Source organism: Beta vulgaris, chromosome 5 (genome assembly GCF_026745355.1).
Source record: "Beta vulgaris subsp. vulgaris cultivar EL10 chromosome 5, EL10.2, whole genome shotgun sequence".
NCBI lineage: Eukaryota > Viridiplantae > Streptophyta > Magnoliopsida > Caryophyllales > Amaranthaceae > Beta > Beta vulgaris.
The window spans coordinates 40842734-40862173 of NC_079206.1; the positions used below are offsets into that span (position 1 = coordinate 40842734).

At 35.8% G+C, this 19440-nt stretch overlaps 2 long non-coding RNA genes across 4 annotated transcripts; both read left to right on the top strand.

Moving 5' to 3' along the window:
* Positions 1-972: 972 nt before the first annotated feature.
* On the top strand, positions 973-13420 carry LOC109135018 (uncharacterized). Of its 2 annotated transcripts, none has more exons than XR_008969510.1 (3): positions 973-4755; positions 4849-6155; positions 13274-13420. It is a non-coding gene; the product is annotated as an uncharacterized LOC109135018 (long non-coding RNA). The 2 variants fall into 2 exon arrangements; XR_008969509.1 differs by having other exon boundaries at positions 975-1577.
* A 617-nt stretch (positions 13421-14037) lies between these two features.
* Positions 14038-14524, top strand: LOC130589389 (uncharacterized). 2 transcript variants are annotated; one of them, XR_008969264.1, is made up of 4 exons: positions 14038-14047; positions 14140-14209; positions 14302-14398; positions 14475-14524. It is a non-coding gene; the product is annotated as an uncharacterized LOC130589389 (long non-coding RNA). The 2 variants fall into 2 exon arrangements; XR_008969263.1 differs by lacking the exon at positions 14475-14524 and having other exon boundaries at positions 14302-14467.
* The last annotated feature ends 4916 nt before the right edge of the window (positions 14525-19440 follow it).

The following is a 19440-nucleotide window of genomic DNA, read 5'->3' on the forward strand; positions in this document are numbered from 1 at the left end:
AGTGTATGTAGTTTTCTTGATTCAAATCATAGAGATAGTAATACACTTTTTTAAAGAAGGTATAGTTCTATAAGTAATTCTCTATAAAAAGAAACGCTCCAAATTTAGAGAAGGAATAGTTCTCGATTCTTTGAATATTTAGATTAATTACAAGTGTATCTCTCTTAGACTTTTACAGTGCGAAGAGCTTTTCAAATACTTTTTTTAAAATTTTTTATCCGAATTATTCTCCTTGTTGATTATATATATTATTTTCCTACTTTGGTGCAAATAGATTTACTGTACGTGAAACATTGGATTGTTTTTAGAAGGATATGTGATTAGTGGTTTGTCCTTAAAAATTGACATACTTTTCACAAATTATTTGGTGTAACTGTTATAGCATATAACAATCCAAAAATCAATTTTTCTTTTTTGTAAAAAGAAACTTAAATGACATGAAATAAATGACCAAATAATATAACATTCATGTTATTATTTGAATAGTTATGTCATCATTTGTTAGAGTCTATGTCGTTATATACGTGTGAGATTTTGTTACACAGTAAGTTATACTGTAGCATGTTACACCCAAAATATATTATGTTACGCATCTAATTCACGGAAAAAAAATTTCATTTTGGGTTCGATATATATAATGAGTACATTAAGAGATCTATTAGAGGTATGTTAGCTACATTTTTCTTTCCTATATTTAGCTTATTAAGATCAATTTAGATCTAATATCAACTTATTAATAAGCAAAGCTTGGATGGTAGACCCGGGTGCACAATGATGTAGGTGCACCTGGAGTTAAACTGCAGTGAAAAGAACTTCTTCCCTCACACAAATAAAACTCGTGCAATTTGAATTAGTAATTACCCAATTAATAAAAATAAAAGAACTACATATCCATTATTTTTGTTGTTGTTAAAATCTTGAAATACCTTCCTAAATCACTTATCTTTCATATTTGCGTCCCCATTCAAAAAAAATTGCTCCTATTCCACGTTTTGCATTATCTCCTCACTTTTTGAAGAGGAAAAAACTGAAATTGGTAAAAGCCTAAAGGTAAGAAACTTATTCTGATTTTTTTTGCAATACTTATCAGTATAACATTATAAAGCAATAAGATTTTTGCCACATGTTAAGCATCCACAATTTAGATTTGAAATTTTAGTCATCTATATTTGGTGACCATTGGTGAAAAAGGCAACAAAGAAACAAAAGAAAGAAACAAAGTAAAGCAAGTACAGTATATTACAAAGAAAAGACTACAAGTGAGGGAAATAAAAGGAAAACAAAAAAAAAAAAAGAATCTCCAAGATACGAAACAAGGTTTTTAGGGAATTATGGAGCAAATCAGAAATCGCATCTTTTCTCTACAAGTAATTTCCAAAAATTTGATAATTGGGGATTTCTCAATTGGGTATATAAATCCCTAATTTCTACCGCAAGAAGACATGCAAGCATTGTCTGATTTTGGGTAAAGAGAGACAAGGGAGTATTGTGAGTAATACAGAAGTCTTGGGGTATAATTGGAGTAGGAGACGACAGATTCAAGAACGAGTTGCCGGCAGAATTTCGACTAGTACAAAGTGATATATTCTCCTCTCTTCTCTTCTATTACTTTCATTGGTGTATTGTTCTAAATTTAATGAACTTGAATCTTGTTTAAACTTGAATTTTATCATAATTTTGAGTTGTTTATTGAGTATTAAAATTATTTGGTATTCAAAATTACACTGTTATAGATGCCGTATGATTGATATTTGTGTATAATTTGCTATCTTATTATGTTTGAATTACAATCAGTTGCTAATTATGTAGTTTGGCCTAGTTTAAATTGCATAATCAAAGTAGCGACTAATGTTAGTTTTTTTTTTTTTTTTTTTTTTTTTTTTTTTTTTTTTTTTGAGAGGAGACTAATGTTAGTTTGGGTCTGCGAATGGGTCAGATTAAATTTTAGGATATAATTTGATCTAATTATATTAAGTACCTATGTATTAATTTAGTTAGGATTAACGATGTTCTTCTAGTTTAGAATTAGTGTCGGCCTAGTTTAATACTAATATAAAGTAAGGAAGAATAGGGTGGGATTGCTATCAAAACCACTATAGTTAATCTATTAGATTAATCTTCAACTCGATAATTATACTCAATATTATGACCAAAGTTACTAAGTTTAATGGTGGAAATTACCGGACTTGCTTATCATCACTTGTAAATAATAGTTTAATACTTGTTTTAGTTCAGTTACTATTAGTTACTACAATCTTAAACCCCCCAAAGCTAAGTAAATAGGTAAATAGTTGTATAATCTCGATTTTATATATGTTAATAATATTTTTCTCAGTTAAACTTTGAAGTAAGGAATTTAGTAGTCTCTCCGTGGGATCGACCCTTTCTTACTCTTTTCTACTTGTTAATATTTTTGAGGTCTAAGAATAGTTTTTTTAATTTTATACGGTAAATGACACGTATTAAATTTTGGCGTCGTTGCTGGGAAGATTTATAATATTCTCTTCTTCATAGTTAAATTGAGTTGCTATATTTCTGTTCTTAATTTTCTTATCTAGTTATGACAAAAAAAAATCTTTGCTATCTTGGTTTGTCTAATCTAGTTGGGTGAGTTGGATATTTCTCATTATATAGTATGTTTCTTGATCTTGGTTTTTGCATACTATATGCTTGGTTGTTTCTTTCTTGCTCATGTATTAGTTTGAAATTTGCCTTTTTTTTAGAGGTCTTATGAAGCTACTGTTCTGTTTTTGCTTGTGTGATTTGATAATTCAGTTTTGCTTTAGGATTAGTTATTCGTGCACTAGTGCTTAGATTAAATAATATGTTATCTATGCCATTGTTTATCATGTAGTTCAATTATATGAGCTTGTATAAGTAATTGAACTTTCCATAGTTGCTTGCACCACTAAAGTTCTCTGTAGGTAAGCTAGAGTAATTTATGAAAGTGACCTTTATGCTATCTCTCAACTTTTACTTAAACTTATAATGAACAGAAGAGTTTAGGCATTATGTTATTTAAGATTGTCCAACCTACTTGTGGTCTGTTCATATATTTTAAGATGAGAATTAAAGTGTTTGCTCGATAATGTACTAAATTCTAGTTCAAGGAAGATAAACTTATATATGTTCGATGGGTCTAATAAGTATCCCTTGTTTTTTGGCCAAATTTTTGCAAGGTATAATCTTGTTTAATCCAATCTTGCATATTTTAAAGCTAAAGTTATCTTTGATCTAGTAAGTTAAATATTATGAGCAGTACATCCTTATGTCTTGCTGACTTATTATCTAATTTACCCTAAATCCAAAGTTTATCAATCTTTTGTAGGATGTAGATTATATACTAATATTCTATAGACTCTAGTTCTTTTTTACCTGGCTATAAATAATTGATTCCCATCATGTACACATTTTGTGTGAATTAGGTAGTATTTATTCATATGCTTAAAAATTGAGCTTAACCTTCAGCATTATAGGCTGCCAGTTTCATGATTATTAAGTATGCTTGTGGCATGTAGGCCTAATTTTGGTTAATAAGAAGTTAGAAAGATTAATGGCATATATCACTAGCTATGTGTTGAAGATCCTGAAAATGATTGTCGCTTCATAAAATCTGAAATCAAATTGTTCACAACTTCACTACCTTACTTTTGTATGATATTAGCTTGTTCTGTTGGTAGTATTTTTGTCACTTAGCTCTCTGCACCATATGACTTCTAATACAATAAAATGTGGATGTCATTACATCTTACTAGTGTGTGAAAATGTGTTCTACCTCCAACAATGATTTTCAAACTTGTCCCTGTAAGTTGTAAGCATAAAACATAGAGTAATATGTCAAGGATTTCTGTATAGTCGCCCTTTTGAATCAAGTAGCATCTTTTGTTTTTCTTCCTACCTAACATACAATGAATTTACTCCTTTAAAGGCTACCACTAAAGAAGACTAAAAAAATTAGGCAGCTTAGAATTTCATGCTTGCTGTCAGTTTGCATGTTTGGGCTGCATTTTTCCTCCTCTATATTATCACGCCTTTAACTTATTTTACCTTCATTGCATAAGTCAATTATTAATGATTTGATTAGGTATAACTTTTATGTGAGGTTTGATGCTCTCTTATATGTCTTAGTGCATAGTGTTAGTTTCTCTAACTGCTTGATGATTTTGAAAATAAATTCTTGATTCTTTAAGTTATGCTCTAAATAAGTCAATGCTAAACCGCACTATTATTCTGTTTGAGAGATCATGTTTATTTCAGAGCACTTAATCTGCCGTTCTAAAATGAGAATCACATCATAGTATTAAGGAAGTATTGTAAATATAAATTTTATACACGCTCTATAAGGGAGTTAAGTTCAGTTTTTTTTTTAGTAAATCGCAGCCATGCTTCCTCTTGTTTAGCTATTGATCATTAGAACTGGATTATGAAAACCAATCGAACTAAAGAATATGAACTATGTGCTTAAGATATAAATTAATGGACTTACCCTTCATGTTTATAAAATGAAACAAGCCGATTTTCTTGAAATGTTAAACTGGGCAGCATGAGTATAATCGTGCAACTGTGCAAGTTATCCTTATTTCGCGCTTTAAGTTATGTGGGATCTTATGATTCATGTTTCTACTGTTTCTATCTCCAAGTTATTACCTGCTAATATTTATTCTTTATTCGATATATTGAGGAACTGAGATGATTACTATCACAGATGAACTTCATATTACCACTTTCTACTTCTGTCAGCAGTTTAAACAACCTGTAAATCATCTGAGTATTTAATATAGTTATGAATTTTCTGTTTAATTTACATGAACACACGCTTACGACGTGAACGATTGTTGTTTGATCCAGAAATAGAGCGGGTGGCCAGAAAAACAAGTAAAGAATTCTTACAAAAACAACTAGAAGAACGTCTTAATCTTGAGAACTTATTAAAAGACGAAGAAGAGATGGGTGATGAAAGAACCTTGAAGGAGCTAGCTGCACCTAAATTGGATGATGAACCACTTGGCATTGTTTTTCCAACCTTGGAGAAACCTCTAAAGTTAAACTCAGGTTTTCTCAACCTTTTACCAAAATTCTATGGTCGTGGAGGCGATGATCCAAATTGATTTCTTAAAGAATTTTTGGTTATGTGTACTTCTATGAAACCATAAGGTATTGATCCTAATCATGTCAAACTACATTCCTTTCCATTTTCATTGTATGATATAGCGAAAATTGGTTGTATTCCCTTCCTCCTAGATCAATTACTACGTGGGATGCACTACAAAAAGCTTTTCTAGAAAATTTCTTCCCTGCCAGTAGAATTGGATCCATTAGGAAGGAGATGTGTGGTGTCAAACAACATTCTAATGAGTTATTATACGAATATTGAGAACGTTTCAAGAGACTTTGTGCTTCTTGCCCCCAACATCAAATTAGTGACCAACTTCTTATCCAATATTTTTATGAGGGTCTTTTAGGTGACAATAAAAATATGATTGATGCGGCTAGTGGGGGTGCTTTAGTGGATAAAACACCTATACTAGCTAGACAACATTAGTAGAATAAATGCTTATTGCTGCGGTTCTACCTATACAGAGCAATATATCATGCAAAAAGAAATAAAAAATAGAAAATAACAATATTGTTGCAGTTCCCGCCCAAAACCGCAGCAATATTGTTCAACGGATACATTTTGAAAAAAATGTGGGGCCCTGGCCAGCTAATATTGTTGCGGTTTCCACGTAGGACCGCAACAATATATTAAAAAAATATTTTTTCAATATATTGTTGCGGTCCTACGTGGAAACCGCAGCAATATTAGCTGTACTCACCAAAAAATACGGGGGCGGGTTTCTTTTGGTAATACGACATTCTCTTAGTCTCTCACACTCTTTGACACTCTTACCAAAAAACCGGCGAGTTATTTCCGGCGACTGGGTTTGGCGATATTTCTGGCGATCGGAGTGGGTGACTTTCCGGCCGTTTCTTTACTTTTTTCGTTTTGGGTCCTCAATTGTTACTCCTCAATTCGCATTTTGGGTCTTCGCATCTCCACCGTTTTTCCTCCTTCTCCACTGACGCCACTCCTTCACCGGCGCCACTTTTTCACCGGCGCTTCTCCTCCCACCTCCGGCGCTTCCCCTCCCACCGGCGAGGGTTTGTCATATTAGGTTAGTTTTTTGTAAATTTTTCTTAATTAGTGTTTTAATGAAAATTTTTGGCTTAAATTGTAGTTTAAAATGATTAGTATAAAGTATATATATGATTAGTTATATGATTTGAGTATTAAAAACTGGTTTTGTGATGATTTTGCTTTAGTTTTTGTATGCCCTAATATGTTATACGGGATTGTTTATGCTTTAGTTATTGTGATGTTTTTGCAATTCTTTGTTTCAAGTGATATGCAATGCCTTTATATTGATAGACTCACTAATGGGAGGGAAAGGAAAATCTAAGGAATGGTTTGGTACTTGTTGTTTGATGATAACCTGAAATCGCTTGAATGCGATTATTGTTTGGTGAATACTTGGAATCGCTTGAATGCGATTATTGTTTGGTGAATACTTGGAATCGCTTGAATGTGATTGTTTTTATGTACATCATATTGCCTAGATACCCGTTCAAGACTTACTCATTAGGAGTAAGTCTTGAATAACGTCACATCTCACTTAGGTGGTGAATGTGTGTTGATTCTTTGATTCTAAGTGAAATACGGTTAGTCATTCCCTAATTTGTTTTCCGGGTACATATAAGATAAACAATTATCATTATCGTGTACTTGGAGAACTGAAGGGAAATGTTGCCCAAGTTTACTTAGAATCAAAGATGATACATGTATTCACTAGTGGGATTGGACGTTTAAGGATGGGTTAGAATCAAAGATGATACATGCATTCACTAGTGGGATTGGACGTTTAAGGATGGGTTAGGTTGAAGTGATAAGGACCCAATGGAAGCATGCATTGAATATTAGTTTGTTGTGTTGGAGTTATGTGAATTTCAAATTGATAATAATTTGTATGTATGTGTTGGGGTTTTTAGAAATGGATCAAAGTTGGATGTATGGAAAGCGGAATACGTTGGAGTTCGTAGAAGGTGTGAATGAGTTTTGTAAATGTGTTGTAGAACATCAACAACTTACTTGCGAGGCTGAGATTTATTGTCCATGTATTGATTGCTACAATGTGAATATGATTTCTGATATTAAGACCATAAGGGATCATATTATTCGTCGTTCATTTAGGGCTGAGTATTATATTTGTTTATGGCATGGTGAGAAGGGAAAATATACTCAGGATAGGGTTAATGTTGATGTTGGCACTAGTATGTCATTAGAGATTGATATGTTGAATGTCGGGATTGAGAATGAAGTTGTGATAGAAGATCATGTTAGGATTGAAGTGATGATGTAGTAGGTGATGAAAATGACAACGGAGATAATTGTGACACTGAGGATGAAGAGTTTGGTAATCGATTAGGTGAGATGTTGGAAGGGGTTCGTGACCATTTTAATGAGCGGCCATGAGTGTTTGACAGTTTCTTTGAAGCTGCTGGGAAGCCCCTTTATCTAGGGTGTACAAAATACACTCAATTGAGTGGGTTTTTTACTCTTTTCAACATAAAAGCGAAACATAATTTGACTAACGTAGGCTTCACAGAACTCTTAGAAGCTTTACAAGATATGTTTCCTTAGGGTAATTTGTTAACAAAATCTACCTACTATGCCAAAAAAAATTAATGTGTCCTTTGGGTTTGGAATATGAGCGGATTGATGCATGTCCGAATGATGGCATGTTGTATCAAAATGAGTATGCGGACCTTTATGAATGCCGAGGTGTGGTAAGTCCCGCTACACATTGCCGGATGAGGTTGAGCCCAGACCGGACAATACTGGTCCTTCTGCGAAAGTGTTATGATATCTTCCAGTTGTGCCAAGATTTAGGAGGCTCTTTTCTATCAAAAGAATATGCACAAACCTAAGATGGCATGCTGATCGAGAAAGAAAGATGGGATGCTTAGGCATCCAGCAGATTCTCCTCAATGGAAAGCTATCGATTCCAGATATAGAGAATTTGGTCAGGAAGCTAGGAACTTGAGACTTGCATTGTGTACGGACGGAATGAACCTTACGGTACTTTAGTAGTCAACTAGTACTTGGCCTGTTCTTTTAGTGATATACAATCTTCCTCCATGGTTGTGCATGAAGCGGAAATATATTAGTTGTCTCTTTTAATTTTGGGCCTAAGCAGCCGGGAAATGATATAGACATATATCTTGCACCTCTCATCGAAGATCTCAAAAAGATGTGGGACGAAGGTGTTATGGTGTTTGATGCGTATTCTAATGAAGATTTCAGGCTTCGTGCTATGTTTTCGGTACTATAAATGATTATCCTGCTTATGGGAATTTATCGGGTATAAGGTCAAAGGGAAAAAGGCATGTCCATTTGTGAGAATGGTATGGAGGCTACACATTTGCCACATTGTGGGAAACATGTCTATATCATTAATAGGCAATTCCTACATAGTTCTCATCCATATCGAAAGAAAAAAGCACCATTTAACGGGTTTGTTGAAAATGCTCCAGCTCCTAGACCGTTAACTGGAAAAGAAGTTTATAATCGTGTTAAGGGGATGGGAACAACATTTCGTAAGGGGGTTAAACCTTCGGAAGACGATGGTGTCATTTGGAAAAAAAGAGTCTATATTCTGGAGACTTCCTTATTGGAAATACTTACCAGTTAGACATTGTCTCGACGTAATGCATATTGAAAAAAATGTTTTTGATGCAATTATCGGTACTCTGTTGAATATGCCAGGAAAGACTAAGGATGGTCTTAAGGTTCGTAGAGATATGGAGAAATTGAAGATTCGGCCTAATTTATGGCCAAAGGTTAAGGAAAAAGCTAAGAAAGGAAAGGGAACAACAACGTATTTGCCTCCAGCTTGCTATAATTGTCTAGGAAAGAGAAACGATTGTTCTGTGAGTGTTTATACGGTATTAAGGTTCCCATATCACTAAACATGAGAAGACTTTTTCTATGACTGATCTGAAATTAATTGGGTTGAAGTCTCATGACTGTCATGTGATGATGCAAGTGTTTTTGCCGATTGCAATACGCGGGATTCTTCCAAAACATGTCAGGCTTGCTATCACGAGGTTGTGTTCATTTTTCAATACCATATGCAACAAGGTACTTGATCCTCATAAGTTGGATGCTTTGCAAAATGAGTGGTGATCACACTTTGTCAATTTGAGATGTATTTTCCACCTTCTTTTTTTGACATTATGGTTCACTTAGTCCTTCATTTGGTAAGGGAGATTAAACGTGTGGTCCTGTGTTTTTAAGATGGGCATACCCTTTTGAGAGACATATGGGTTCTTTGAAAAAGAAAGTGAAGAATCCAGCAAGACCAGAGGCGAGTATTATTCAAAGAACAATTGTCGAACGGTTGGAGGATATTGTTCTTCTTATTTTGCTAAGGTTGTGACGATACGTCTTCCAAAGTCCAGACACGAGGGTAGATTAGAAGGCAAAGGTGGGGTCGGAATGCGACATATTTCACCTTCATTGAGAGAGTTGCATAAAGCTCATCTTTTCGTGTTGCACCATGTTACTGAAGTTGATCCATACTTAGAAACACATATGCGTGAATTGCATCACAAAAATTCGTCAAAAGGGGAGAGGGCATTGATGAATGAGCATAACAGGTCGTTCATTGACTGATTTCACAATAAAGTAATTGGTGAATTGTCTGCAAACAACCATCATGTAAGTGGTTGGCATACGGTCCACGTGACAGTTGTAACTCGTATGAAGGGTATGATATCAATAGTTATACCTTTTACACTGAACATCAGGATAAGAAATCAAAGGTGGTCCAGAATTGTGGGGTTTCAATGGTTGCATCATCTAGGGAGTATGCGAGTGCAAAGGATAAAACTCCGATTGATGCTAAACAATCATATTATGGGATCATTCAAGAAATATGGGAGCTCGATTATTGTGACTTCACTATGCCTATTTTCCATGCAAGTGGGCGGATAATAGACGTGGTTTGCAAAGGGATGAGTGCGGTTTTTCTCTAGTCGATATGAGACGTCTGCGTGACACTGAAGAACCTTTTATCCTCGCATCGCAAGGAAAACAAGTGTTCTATGTATCTGATCCTGTAGACACTCAGTGGTGCATTGTTGTTAATGGTAAAAGGCGAATTTTAGGAGTAAGTGATGTTGACGAGAAAGAAGAATATGATAATTTGATGATATCCCCCTTTATATGATGAATGTGTCTGATACTAAAATAGTTACATGCGAATGGATCACCAAGAAGGTATAACGGTCATCGAGCAACCTATTGACCAAAATTAAAGGTAAAAAGAAAGATCCTGTTACTAAACAACGATTTATTCCAGCCGAGGAAACAAAGATTGCAGCTGACAAATACGTATGTATATCATTATAATTAACTTTTAGTTTGACATGAATATTTTTTCATTTATTAACTACACTATTACTGTTAACTTGCTTTTTGGGCAGTTGGAGTACAAGGAGAAGCAAGCCAAGGGTAGAGATGGCAATATCCAGTGGACCACCCGGTCACCCGGTCCATTCGTCTTAATGGACGGGAGAAAAAACCCGGTTTAAACGGATGGTGAAAGGGTGACGGATTAACGGATGCGGGTGATGGATCGGAGTTGGGTGGACAATTTTCATCCATCACCCGACCCGTTAATCCGACCCATCACCCGTTTATTTTAAAAAAACATATTTAGGCCCAATCCTCAAGGGCCCAGCTAAATGTCCAAATCTAAAAGCCCAATGCCCAACCTAATTTTCCTAAAATCTGTATGCGAATTACTGTGATTTTGAACTTAATTTGAATTGTGGTTGTGGATCTATGATTTTGTCGGTTGAAACTTTATTTTTCTAAAATTTAATGGTTAGCATTATTTTGAGGTAATTTCACCCGATTATAACCCGATCATAACCCGATCCATCTGTTCACCCGAAGGCCGAAAGTAAATGGATGGATGGATTCGGATGGTGATTTTTCCGGGTGATGAATGGATCGGGTGGTACGGATGGTAGCGGGTGATGGATGCGGGTGATGCTCCACCCGCCCTGAACCCATCCATTTACATCTCTAGCCAAGGGTGAGTTCATTTCGGTTCGTAACAGATACGCCCTTTCTATGGCTCTTGGAGAGAGATTCCAGATCATTCGGGTCGTTATTATGGTTTTGGGGGCATGAATGTTGGCTATACAAAGGCTTTTGAGTACGTATAGGAATAGCAATGGATTGGACTCGGCGCGGATGTAGCTAAATCCGAATCTGACCCACTTCATAATCGGACCTCTAGTTAGGATCCGAAACCGCATCCAACTCCGAACACAAAAAGTCTGAATCCGACCCGACCAAAACTTATAGCATCCGCCTCCTAACTCCGAATATCCGGACCTCCAAAAATTTGAATCCGAGTCCGACCCGATTGCTGCACCTCCGAATCCGAGCCGCTAGCTAACTTTCAGTTTTTTAGGAAAAAAAATAAATCCATGTTGATACAGAAGTAAAAATGATGGCTGAAAGTTGAAACTAAACGAAATTCGAAATTCTTATCTTAAAATTCGAAAAAACTGAAAGTCTGAAACTGAAAATCTTACCCATACGTGTGGTTCCGTCCGAGTCCGAAAAATTCCGATGTCGTACGTCTGGCTTCGGCGGCGGCGTCTGGCGTCCGGCGGCGCGTCGCTGGTGTCCGGCGTTGTGGTGCATCGCTGGTTGACTGGTTGTAGGCGTAGCAGTAGTAGAGAGTGAGAAATGAGAAGAACACTGAAGAGTTGTGAGTAAGGGATTAGGGTTCACAAACAATTTGATTTTTTTTTTGTTACGGTGGGGACTTGGGCGGGAGTGTAGTAGTGTACTAGGACTTGGAGTGATGAGTTGTATTGGACCATGGCCATTGGGCTTTGGTTTTCAATACTAGCTGCTAACTCCCAAGTGTTAGAATTTAGAAACTTAGAAAAGGTTTTAATTTAAAGGTGGATACTTATCGGATTTATATCGGACTCGGGTCGGACCATAAGTCGGGTCGGATGCGGGTCGGACTCATTCGGACCTTGTGAAGGGTCCAAGTCCGACCCACCTCCTATTCGGATTCGGACTTTTTGAATCGGACTCGAATTCCGACTATTTCTAATCGGACTTGGGTCGGATTTTTTCTATCGAATGTAGTCGAAGTTGGATCGGATTCGGACCCAATTGCCATTCCTAAGTACGTACCTCGTACGCACTATAGGAGATTGAGTTAGGAACAAGAGGAGGCACTCATACGGAAAATGAGTGAAAGGTGGAGGGAGGACATCGCCACATATATGCAGAATGTGATGATTTCACAGCCCACTCAGCCACCTACACATCCACCTACCGGGACATATCCTTCACCATCTGCTGGACCATCTCCTTCACATGTACAGACACCTACTCAGCCACCTACTCAGTCACCTGTTGGGCTATATCATTTTTTTTCGTCACCATTTGTTGTGCCATCTCCTACACAACCCACTCAGCCACCTATTCCGTCATTTGTTCCACCATTTGTTCCACCAATTGCAGTGCTATCTCCTACACAGCCGACTCATCCACCTATTCCATCATTTGTTCCACCATCTGCTTCACCATCTTCTGGGCCATCTCCTGAGGTAGCTGCTTCACAGCCCACTCAACTACGTACTCCACTATCTGGATTTGTCGACACTCATTCTCCTTAGCTGAAGGTACATATAATTATTATATATACATGTGCTTTATACAAAAAATTATCTTATATACATGTCCTTTATACAAATAATTATCATATATACATGTGTGTTTTATTCAAATAATATCTTATATACATGACTTTACGTTGCTGTTAGGACGAGGTTCCATGTCGATTGTATTTGATAGATCCAACTAGTGGAGAGACTTGTCTAGTGGCAGATGCATATTCTTATGCTTTTGATGAGACTTCTACAGTTCATGGGTCTAGAATGATGAATGATCACCTGAAAGTGAAAATTCATCGAATTATAGCGAAATATGGTCATTTGCCACTACTGTTCCCGTCCCTGCATATGAGATCGACACTACAGCTACTGCTTTGGGTACTTGGGTGCAATGGCCAAAAAATTTAGCAAAATGTTAAGTGATGAGGTAATTGTTCATATAGGCCTCCATTTTTGTAAAAATAATAGCTTTCAATTTAAAATTTCATAATCTTATGCCGTTTTGAAAAATAATTATTAGGTTACACCGACACCTAAAAAACAAAAAGGGATTTCAGGGGAGGCTGTTAGGTCTTCTACCAGCTGCATTCAGCCAGTTCGACTTCTCAGTTTAGTCCAGTTATCGATGATCGATCGTTCTTGGACTCCCTCACTGAAGACTGCAGGGAGTTAGCAGATACGCTTGCCCTTGCCGTCGCAGACGATGATGTGTTGGTGTTACCTTGCCGAGATCCTTGTTCCATTATTCAAAGATGATGGCATCGCTTTTCTGACCAAGGAGGATATTGGTCAGTTTTTGAAAGGAGAAATGATTAATATTTCTATTATCCAAGTGTACATGAGGTAACAATAATCAAAGTTATGATTTTTTTTACATTTAATTATATGGTAGTTGTATTTTCACATATATTTACTTTTGCCAATTTTTAAGGCAACGCAGTTGGATGGATTTGGGGATGCTCTTGGACGTGTTTGTTGGATGTGTCCGCAAAGACCGTTGCGGAGGTGCATCATCGGAGGAGGTAACGAAGTACATTGTGCATGCTATGATTGGATCGTCGATGTAGTGCTAGTATCATGTTCGCGCCAATCTTTCAAGAGTAATATTCTATCTTAATATCAATAAATATTGATTGCTGCATGATATGTGATTTTTTAAGGTAATTATTGTTTTCAATCTTGCAATAGCCACATTGGATGCTCCTTTCATATGTCCCTTGCTGGGATAATTTATACCTTCGATTCTGCCAGCTTTCACAAACCGCGGAAGTTAAAGCTTAAACGCTACGATAGTGTAAGTTGATATACGTTTGATATACTTTAAATGAATTGAGATTATAACATACAACAATTAAAGACTAAACAATTTGATGTTGTGTTATCTAGTGCTTTTAGGAGGTTTCGGATGAGCGGCTACAAAGTTTGTCGGGAGAAGCTTTTGTGGAAAAATGTTGAGGTATATATAATAGAATTGTGTGATTCAATTAAAGCTTACTTTATTCTCATTATACGGTAAATTTTCTCATTTTCTTAAAACTTTTTATAAAGTACCTCAACAACAAGGAGGCACGGAGTGCGGTTATTTTGTATGCGATACATTTTTGACGTACTCACTTCATATTTTGGTTCGGAGGATTTGGACAAAGTAAGTTCATATAATTACTCATTTCATATTTAATATATTTAACTATTTGATGCTAACTTTGGTAAATTATTTTCAGTTGCTCAAACCTTTACAAAGATCCTTATACGGAGGATCAAATCAATGAGGTGAAGAATAAGTGGGCAAGTACTTTATTGATGAGTGCATTGCGTAGGTTAGTTAGTTTATGTTAATTTTTTTTTTTTCTAACTTTAGACGAACATATACATTATTGCAACTTGTACCAACCAACATTGTAGTGATTTGGATTTCATGATTATATATATATATATATATATATATATATATATATATATATATATATATATATATATATATATATATATATATATATATATATACGTTGGATTCGCTAAATATTTTTGTTGGATTATTGATATGTATCTATGATGTTGGTTGTTGTGTTGAATATGATGTTGGTTGTTGGATTGATTATTGGATGATGGATGTTGAAGATGGTGGTTGTTTGATGGAAGTTTGGATTTGCTTGGATGGTGGATCTCGGAGATGTTGTTGGTTGTTGTACAGGTTAATTCCCAATTATGGGTTTATCCAATTTACAAACAGAGCTCTGCCGAAATTTATGCGGAAAATTTAATAGCATATTGCTGCATATCTTCCTCAAGGTTGCATATATAGCTTCCCAATCAATATTAAATACAATAACGCAGCAGTATTCCATTTATTATTTTTTAATAAGGAATATTGTTGCGGTTTTACGCCAGAAACCGCAACAATATTCCTAAGTAAATAACAGAAAAAAGGAATATTGCTGCGATTTCTGGCCCAAAACCGCAGCAATATTCCGTGTTAACTAGATAATACATAATAATATTGCTGCGGTTTTGCCTGAAAACCGCAACAATATTTGTAGATATTGCTGCGGTTTAAAACCGCAACAATATAATTATTACGTATTGTTGCCCCCTTAATTGCTGCGTGCCCAAAACCGCAGCAATAGGCCACTTTTTTACCGCAACAATAACCATTTATTCTACTACTGCAATTAATTATTAACATGGCCCAAAATACTCGACAATTTGGCTCACGTAGCGATGTGAAAACAGTAAATGAATTTGACTTAACTTCTGTTAAAAGTCAGTTACAGGAAAATGCACAACAAATAGCTACCCTCACTACATTGATGACAAAGTTTGTTGGGAATGAATCTAAGGCTAAAGTTTGTGGTATTTGTTTTAATTTTTCTCACTCTACTGATGCTTGTCCTACTGTGCAATCTGAAAATGTGAATGCATTAGGTGGTTTTTCAGGTCAGCCCCAAAAAAAGTATGACCCCTTTTCACCAACTTATAACGAAGGTTGGAGAGACCATTCGAACTTAAGATATGGACCTACAACTCAGTTTACTCAAGTCAATCCTCGACCTTTTGTCCATCACAACCCTCTATCTCAACCTTCTAGTCCTTCCTTAGACACTTAGTGAAGCAACTTACCACCCAAATTGGCCAAGTACATAGTAAGAATCTTGAGTATCAAAAGAAAACTGATTCCCATCTCCAACAACTTGACACCCAGATTGGTCAAATTTGTACTTCTTTAAGTAATATAGAAAATCATGTGTCATGCAAACTACTATCTTAACCTTTGCAGAATCCAAGTAAACAAGTTAATGCAATCTCACTGGAGAGAAGAACCATAATGAACGAGCCTTTAGGAAATTTGAATGAACATGAAGATAATGAAATGAGGAAATAGAATTCGGTTATTAAATGCAATAAAGCTGGTTCCTAAATATAGTAAACTCTTGAATGACTTTCTCACTACCTCTAGCAAACATAAAGGAGATGAAGTTTTATGACCTCTTAGTATACCACCCCCAAAGTGTGAAGACCCTGGATCATTCTCAATTTCGTGTAGGATAGGTGAGACTATTTTTCGACAATGCATGTTAAATTTAGGATTTGCAGTAAATGTTTTGCCCCTCTCTTTATATGACATGTATAAGATGGGTCCATTAAAGACTTGTAGTGAGATAATTACTATGGCTGATGGTAGTAGTGTTTGTTCTGTCGGATTATTAGAGAACTTTCTCGTTCAAGTCAAGCACATGTACTTTTTGGTTGATTTTATTGTTATCAATGTAATGCATAATTCTAAGATTTTATTAGGGAGACCATTCCTAAAGACTTCAAAAGCATTAATTGATGTTGCTCACAATTGTGTCACTCTTGAGAGCAATGGAGAGAAACTAAATTTGAATGTATTTGAACAGGATGGTTCTGATATAGAGTCAGGTGCTACTAATTATGTTGCTTATTGTCTTGCACAGCTTGGACCAAAAAATTTGAAGATTTTACTAGATGAGATGGTGTACGATGTCGGACTAGAGCACATGTTGATGAATGCTCTAAATGAAATTAATTTGTAGAATGAAGATAGAAATACGTCGAGCCAACGACAGAAACTAAAGGCGTTGCTTGGGAGGCAACCCAAGATTGGTTTTTTAAGTTTCTTTCTTTTATTCAATTGATTATTTCGCTTCATTCTCGTCAAGCATAATATTCTGTTTTTGTTAGCTTAAAGTTTATTATCTAATGACCTATGGTTTAAATTCATAAGAATTAGGTATCCCCTCATAATTTGTGCCTAATTATTGCTTGTTATGATTCACTTTTGATCTACACACTGAGCAGTATAGTTGTTGCTATACTAAAATTGATTTAAGAAGATTTTCACTTTCATGATTTTCTTGCAAGCATATTGCTAGAAATTTATCTCTTTCTTGTAAAAAATACTACATTTGGCAACTTAGTGGATAATTAGACAGCAAAATCATGAAGTTTGGTCCGTTCTAAATTTTGCTAGCATATCTTAGTTCACTTAGTATGCTTTTGGGTATAATTTCTGGAATATGTTTCTTTATGCACACCTCAGATTGTAATCTCTCACAATACCTATATTCTACAGATTATTATCTTGAATTGCATTAACATTCCAGAGCGTCACTACTACAAATATGTGCAAAGTAACCACCAATAACAGACCACCTTAATATAACAGGTGGTTTATTTGATAAAAAAAACCTCTTTTCTAAAAACAGAGGTTTCTTTTAACAGGAGAAGTAGACCACTTTATATAAATATGGTCTCTTATTACCTTCTTAATATTTCTTTTTGCCTTTGGGTCTCACACGCAAAACTAAGAAACCTTTATTCATATTGAGGTGATTTGTTTCATATTCTTAAAATCCTTAAATCAGTATTAATTTTAAGCAGTTAGTTCAGTATTAGCACAACTCTTCTCTTATTCGTATTCCCTCCCCCCTCCTCTCCCCATCCCCTTCGCGCTCCCTATCACACGCCCCACCTCTTTCGTCCCTTTCACCGTACCGCCTCCCTGTCATAATCGTCCTACTCGCCGACACACCTACCTGTATCTGCAACTCGCTGAATCCGCCGCCAGTCACCCTTTGTGAAGTTGAAATTTTGAATTTTAGGGTTTGCGATTTAAAGTAATTTCATCACATGCCCTGCAATTAGCCTTTAATTCGGGTATTGTATCTGTTTCTATGTTAAATTCGTTAGTTTTTTTCTTCAATTTGGTTTGAAATTGTTGTATTTGTTGGTTTTAATCTTCTGCTTTCGATTTCCTTTCCTACCAAGGAAAATGAGACGAAACTACAACTCTTATTGGATTTGAGAAGAGATGTTCTGATTTCATAATTCATAGTTGCCTAAGGATTCATTTTATCTAATATAAGCATTTATAGTCGATGAGTTTTGTTTACTGGGCTTTCTCTTTTATGATCTTATGAAAAATTTATCAAGCAAAGATAGAAAATAAAGTTCCCTAGGGAAGCGATTTTACTTGAGAATGTTCTTTTGGTATGAAGAAAGTGGAATACCTAGGGCATTTTATTTCAGCTGAAGGGGTACAAACATATCCTAAAAAATTGAAGTTGTGGGTCAGTGGTCCACTCCTACATCTCTTAAGGAGTTAAGAAGTTTCTTAGGCCTCTGTGACTATTACAGAAAATTTGTCAAAAATTATGCTCATATATGCAGACCTCTTAATGACTTATTAAAGAAGGGAGCATTCACATGGACTAACCTTGCAACAACAGCTTTTAATCATTTGAAAGTTGCCCTTATCTCTTCACTTGTGCTAGCTGTACCCAACTTTACTAAACCATTTATTGTTGAAACGGATGCTTCTACTCATGGTATTAGTGTTGTGTTAATGCAGGAAGGACATCCTTTGGCTTATATCAGTAGAACCTTAGGATCCAAATGGCAGAAGTTATCAGTTTATGAAAAAGAACTTCTAGCCATAGTTTTTGCTGTCCAGAAGTGGGAGCAATATCTCTCAGGCAGTCATTTTGTAGTAAAAACTCACTAGAAGAGCTTAAAATGGTTGCTTAAACAGAATGTATCCACTCCATTTCAGCAATTCTGGCTGTCAAAGTTAATGGGTTTTGATTATGATATTCAGTATAGAAGTGGGTAAGAAAATGTAGCAGTTGATGCTTTATCTAGAGTATCTGGTTCAAAGTTATTTACATGGCTATTTCAGTCATTTCATCAGACTTGAATACCCTCATTAAGACCAGCGCGCTATCAGTTGGATTATAATCTTATCCATGTCATTGAGGAGCTTCAAGATTTGCCAAGTTTTGCTGGGTTTACATTGAAGTCAGGCTTACTCCGGAAGAAGGGCAGAATTGTGGTAGGTCCTGATGCAGCTCTAAGACTCAGGTTGATTACTTGGCATCACTTTACACCAGAAGGGGGTCATTTAGGGAGAGATGTGACTTTTAAAAGACTTAAAACTGTCTTTTACTGGAAGGAAATGCACTTGACTGTTAGAAGTTTCATTAGAACTTGTCAAGTTTGTCAAATTTCAAAGTATGACAATGCTGCAAGTTCGGGTTTATTGCAGCCTTTAGCAATCCCTGCAGAGGTTTGGACTGATGTAAGTATGGACTTTATTACTGGGCTGCCTAATTCACATGGCAAGTCTGTCATCTTTGTGGTTGTGGACAGACTTAGTAAGTATGGCCATTT